This window comes from Sinohyriopsis cumingii, chromosome 17 (genome assembly GCF_028554795.1).
Source record: "Sinohyriopsis cumingii isolate HCF-2022 chromosome 17, ASM2855479v2, whole genome shotgun sequence".
Taxonomy (NCBI): Eukaryota; Metazoa; Mollusca; class Bivalvia; order Unionida; family Unionidae; genus Sinohyriopsis; species Sinohyriopsis cumingii.
Window position 1 is genome coordinate 14,648,552 of NC_142977.1, and position 6,659 is coordinate 14,655,210.

Sequence of the window (6,659 nt, forward strand, 5' to 3'; positions counted from 1 at the left end):
GATGTCAATCGACATTGGAACACATATACATGGCCGTTATTTGGGTAGTAAGACATAGCACTAAAACAAAAACAACATGTGCTATGTCTTACATTGTAGAACTATATTTTGGACTTGTACATTTTTGTTTAAGATTTTATTTAAGCACAAAATATTTATTGATGGAATTTAATGTGCTTTTCTCTATTCTAAATTATATAATTAATATTCATTCCTAACTTATTTTACAAGCAAACTACATATAGTTATATCATTTGTTATAAGAACTTGGCTATATTGTCAAGTGTTAGCGTCACATACCAACACATTTATTTTGTATGTACTGATTTTCTGTATTTAAGACTCTAATTCCATGCTTATACAGTATAGGTCCAAAAATGTTCTTAGGGATATAGAATACCCAAGTCATTGTGAGTGTTATCCTTGCTGATTTGATCTTTGCAATACAATTTAATCATTACTTAATCCATGATATGACTGAGGTTTTTTAAACTAGTAATTGTTTAAATTACATTACATTTTTTTGTAATGTAACAAATCCAAATCACACACACACACTTAATCTAGCACTTCATACACATAATTCCAATGTCTTCACAAAAAGCTCAAAATGTCAAAGTCACTGTGAGTGTTATCTTCACTGACATAATATTCTAACTTCAAGTCAACAATAACTTATTAATCTAGCAATCCAGAAAAGCATAATTTAATGACATTTTTCTTTCATAATTTACTAGTTGTCTAAGTCTGAGGTGGGCAAACTATTTTTCAATGTAGCCACAGGTATGGTGAATGAGAAGTGAAAAACATCATACGATGACACAACTGAGCCAAACTTACATGGCCAATTTGCCACTTGTGGCAATTGGTGACAAGGTTGCCCACCCTGGGTCTAAGTCAGTGTGACCATTGTCATTGCCAGCCTGAAACCCAATTTAATGCCATTTGTATAAATTCATTTCAAATAAATATTATGATATAGTTGAAGTGTAAAGTCAAGCAAGTATTCTGTTTGCAGATTTTACATTTTAGATATTACAGTAAAGTCATATTTTCTCTTGTGTAGTAAACTTTATTGCAACTGGTTCCAAAATAGTAAATCTTATTCAGTTTTCATTCACCAGAATAGGTATTAATACAATCCTGAATTAACTGTATGGTACTAAAATATACCCTGATCTTGTGTGAGATTGTAATATACAGAACTACATGTATACCTCAAGACAACAATAATATATTGAATTTATATTATATCAAGACTGTCATGGTTATGAACTCCAACTTTATTCAGGTTTTTTCATAATAAATGATCATCTTGTGTTATGGCTCAAAAGAAATCAAAGTTCATTTTAACTCCATTCTCTCCACATTTGTCAGTTGTTAAGAGGCATACTCATCATCAGTGTTATAGTAAAATGTAATCTTATCTGGATCAATCTTGCTGGTGTAATATATGAATGGAGAAAGAATATTATCATCCAGATTAAAATATTTTTTATTCAGACTCTACTGAAAATTTTAGCTGGATATGGGATACGGAGCCTGATGTGTACGAACAAAGCAATGTGTACCATGACCTTTTTAATTTAATATTTTAAACTCCTGCAGAAGAGATTTTTAGATCCATTAAACTGTATTAACAAAAACATTTCTTCAGTATGATTTTCTTTTACTTAGTAGTGACAAAACTCATATTTTAAAGTTGTTGTTTTTTTGTGTTTGGTTTGGCCTTTTATGGTAAACCAACACAAGTAAGTTATTTAGTGCCAAGGCACTTTAAGTATAGTGCCTTGCCCAAGGACACACCATGGTAGCTAACCCAGGTTGGTCTGATGGTAGAATTTGAACCTACCTTATTTCACAGGTCCAGAAAGCTAACCACTGAGCAACTACAACTCCCCATCTTATGGTGGAATGCTGGTATACTTTATGATCAAGAAGGATGGGTTGGGGTATGCATGTTGCATCTGAAAAAAGTGATGGAATTTTTGTTTACATAATATTTTAGTCATACAATATGAATCATTTTCTATAGATTTAAGATGTATCAGATCAAGTTAAGAAAAATTATATATTCTGTTTCCTGGGAATGTACTAAAATTCACTGTTATTGTTTGATTTTTTTGGTAGTAAGCTTACTTGGTATTTTTTCTTTTTAACTTGAATACCTAATTTGTTAACATCCTGTCCTAAATCTTCATGGTTCTGTCTATAAAGTGGCAACTGTTGATACATGTAGGGAGGTTTTTGTTTATATCTTTTGATTTTTGTGGTTCTGGAAGTTGCAGTATTTGTTGTTGTATTATTAACCATTTCAGTAATTTAATGAATGCAGAGTATACTGCTCTATAAATGAAATTTAAGGGAAGATAATGTAAAAGTATGTTTCACTGCAAATATAAATTGTTTAAAATAATAATATATCATTTATCATATGACTATTCAATTGTGGTAACTAGTATTCCATCCAATATCTATATATTAAGATATGTCTTTTCATACAGCTGGTGATCATTTAGATACAAGTCCAATTGAACATAATCAAATTATCAGTGCAGGTGTTTTTATTAGTAGTAGTATTGCAAGTATAAGTGTTAGTATTAAGATTTCATATACAGGTATGATAAGTGTATCATAATGTTTAAATGATGCTCCTTGTTACAACATAAAATATGTTCACTGAAACAAATGGTTCACTGGTAAATTTTCAGTAAAGGTCTTCACTGAATTATGTTGCATAAACTATTTTACAATAAAACATATATGATGCATCTCAATTATGATGATGTGGAAGAGGAGGATTAATAATAATGCAGTTTAAGTTATCTTCATCACATAAGTTCTAGCAGATGTGTCATTTTTATGTGGCTCATTATCAGTTTGAAACTGGTCTATGATTCCTGGATCTGGACATATCTGGTCCCCTGCTGTTGTGCTGCTATGGTCTTTACAGTTCATTAGGATATCAGTTACACTGGTTTACATTTAGAACCCCATGGGATGGAATGCCCAGTTTGAAACTGAGAGAATGGTTAATTATCCATAATATAACTCCTGCAGTTATTATTAGGTTTGATATCAAGGTCTTTCATTAAAAGCTTTTCAACTCATGTTCTGTTCTACCATACAGATAAATAAAGTCAAATTCAAGGCTTTCAGAATTGTCCAGTTTGTTTCATGTGTTGTCAGTTTAATGGGCAGGTAACTAACTGTGCAGCAGACAGACTGTATATTACAAGTGTCATCACATGTGACTAATTATTAACCAATGTAATGAAACTTGTATAATTAGAAGGCTGTATTTAAAAACTCTAAAGATCTTAAATGTGTGCTAGAGGGTAGGATTAGCAGTTATACTCCCAATTATGTTTGTGATGAGCAAAAGCAGCTGCACACATTTGAGCTTTTAGTTTGGTTCTGGTAGGGTCAAAACATGCAGGTACATTTTGATCTTAAAAAATTAACATAATTCCCATGTAATACTTTCCAAACCTAAGTATGCAATTGATTTGATAAAAGTTTTGAGACTACTGTTTAGGTTCTGTTCTTACAATACTACCTGACCTCACTACTCCACAGTGAAATGGCCAACTGTTAAGTTATATAAGCCAGATGAGTAATGTTAGCCATTTGTTTAAGTGTTTTCTCATTAATTTCATTTGTCTCACAGAGTTGCATGCAATATTTCTTTCTGGAATAAATTCATTTTATTTTCTAATTGTGTATTTTATGGTCTCACTGGACAGTTTATCTGGTGAATTTTCATCCGACAATGACCAATTACAGAAAAATGAGAATAATTTTACACTGAAGATACTAACAAAAACAAACTAATGATTTTTGTAGAAAGAATACATGTGAGATTTTGACTGCAGTAATCAGGTTAATTCCTGATGCAGCTATTGGTTTCTATGCTGAACCATCACTGCCACCATCTCCTAAATTTTACATTCATTTTTGACAAGAAATAGCTATTTTCAATATTTTTCTGTGACAAGGCAGCTAAAAGAATCAGTATGTGCCTTATGCATGAATAAAGTTCACTAGTACTATAACAAATTAGCATACTTTTCATCACCCCTCAACCATCTAGATTTTTTTATATTTGCCTCTGTAGCAGACACACATAAAGGTCGGCAGCTCATTTGCAGATCAAGTTACGCATTTGATCTCCAATGCTCATCTAACTGTGACAGGCAGTCACCAACAAGCCAACCTATTTCCATGCCTAACTCAAAGTAAATCTAAACCACATTATAGATTTAGCTTATGTGTGAATTTAGAAATGCTAGGCTTGTGATAATTAGGTTCATGCCTTCTACCTTAAAAATTAGGTGTATGTCAAAATACGAAACTATCCAGTGAGACCTATGATGTTAATTTTAATCCCTATGGGATTTGTGACATAAAAAGCCCAAATGCTTTATGTATTAAAAGGTAACTAATGGGGGCAGGATCTGCAGTGAATCAATGGTATGTATGCTACACTCCTGATAAAAATGTTTGTGTTACAATCATGTTATCAAGTCAACCAGGTTACCTACTGCAATGTACCCTTGCCTTACTCCAATTCCCTCAGTACTCAGTAAACAACTAGTGTTGCTGTACATAACAAAACCAGTCCATATTGATTTTACCTATTTTAATAAATCCTGACAAAAATAATTCTCTAAATAAAGCATGATTAATATGTGAAGGTCTCGCATGTAATCAAACTCTTCCAAGCTTTTAATGATATAAACCGATTTATCAATGTTTATCAAATTTACATGAAAAACTATTTCTTATTTGTTATCAAATATGTTCGATGTTTTGATCATATAAGCATTTCTGCTACATTAGATCAAAATAATCTTTTTGTCAGAAATAGAGCCCTTATAGTATTTGCAAGGTCAACCAATCAGATGCAGAATTTGAGTTTAATATGAATGAATATTTTTTTTACAAAATTGCTCCTTTGCTATATCTTGATGAGATAAATCTATTTACCAAGTCTGATAAAATTAATGAGAAATAGTTTTAAGAGCAGTAGCAAGAATGGCTAGTGAGATGTAGAACCACCACATTATATGCATAGAATTTGCTTACAGCCTCAAACATACAAGCAAATAATTAAACAAGTCAGATCTAAATTGGATCATAAGCACTGTTGTGCAAGTCGTAAGAAACTCTGCCAATCAGTTGCAAGGTCACTTCATTAACATACCTTTATCACACTCATAATAAGCATCATTGTGAAGCTTGACTATATAAGCCCAATGGCCAAGTATGATCAAACTTGAATCAGCAGTAGTGGTTATAACCTCATGTATTTGTATGCATGTTCACTTCTTCACTCTAGATCTCATTTATATAAACATGTATTCTAAATTTAGTAAAAACTGCACTATATGTATAAATACTGCATGCGGTGGTAACATGCTCAGTCAGGTAAAAGATCACTTTATTATTATTAATGGTTAACACTCATCAAACTTCGAGGACAGCTTAATGATTTTAGTCTATATTGTGGAAGTATGGCTTTTAGGCTGGTTAAAAGAACTCAACTAATCTTATACATGATCACCTCATGTATATACTTGGATTTTGCTCATTATTAGATTTATCCAAGATGTTGATTTAAGTCCAAAACCAAGTTTTATATAAACAAATTGATCAGAACTATGGACTCCAAAGTAGCTAATTTCTTACTGTTGAAAGACAGAAGGGATGTGAAATAAATAACACACTCTGGACCATTACATAAACCCACTTAGCCTTTTGACCAGTTGAGATAAAATAGCAACAATAATGTTAATTCAGATTGATAAATTATGTTTTCTCACATTACCTCTAGCCCTTTTCAACATGGATGGTATTTTTCTTAGACATATGTCAGCTCTTAATTAGTGGCCCTTTCCCATCATGAATGTTGTAGGTGAAACTCTCAGAATTAGGCTTTTTAATTTGTATCTGAAAAAGAAAAAAAATATTGGTCTGCATATATCAATGTCACCTTTTCTGTATTAGATTAAAATACCATATGTGTGTGTGTGTGTGTGTGTGTGTGTGTTCATTTTAGTATTTAAGCATACTTGTCTCCATGTGTTTATTTTACAATTGATGATGATAACACCTAACTGGTTCAATTGATAAAATGTTATTTCTGACTTCTTACAACTGCTCATTATATCTGAATTTACATTCAATGTTTGTTTTAATTAACATATTTGGGATAATGGGCAAATTATTTATTTTGTAGTTTATCATTATATCATTTATCAGTAATTTATCATTCAAATATTTAAAATATATAGTACCATTATACTGACTTCATATTCTATATGATAACCCAGCAATACATGTTAAGCAGATAAGTGCAAATAAAAATGTTTAGAATGTAAAAGTTACTCCAAGCTCAAAGAAGATCTGCAAAAGATAATCTCCAACATATTACCAAACAAAAAGCGAAGTTAACGCAGTTACCTTTTTTATGACGTCTCAAACACCAACGGTATTGTACAGCTACGTCTTTCAAACCAGAATTAATTTCTTGAGCTCTTACAAAATGAAGAAAATTTTAAATACTATAATTTAAGCAGCTTCTTTACATGACATAAGATAAATTATGGCACAGTGTTATGTCTTTCAGCACGACGCAACTTCACATTTGGACGGCG

General features: G+C 31.6%; 1 long non-coding RNA gene across 5 annotated transcripts in view; it reads right to left on the reverse strand.

Moving 5' to 3' along the window:
* LOC149777793 (uncharacterized) overlaps nucleotides 1-5,954 on the reverse strand; it is a 37,608-nt gene extending 31,654 nt beyond the window's left edge. For 3 of the 5 annotated variants that reach the window (XR_016415312.1, XR_016415313.1, XR_016415309.1), the window contains exons 1-2: nucleotides 5,831-5,954; nucleotides 1,853-1,967 (exon numbers count right to left, since the gene is read on the reverse strand). This is a non-coding gene — a long non-coding RNA (uncharacterized LOC149777793). Of the gene's footprint in view, nucleotides 1-1,852; nucleotides 2,335-5,830 lie in introns of those variants that run through there. The other 2 variants (XR_016415311.1, XR_016415310.1) reach the window with 2 other exon arrangements.
* Between the last annotated feature and the right edge of the window lie 705 nt (nucleotides 5,955-6,659).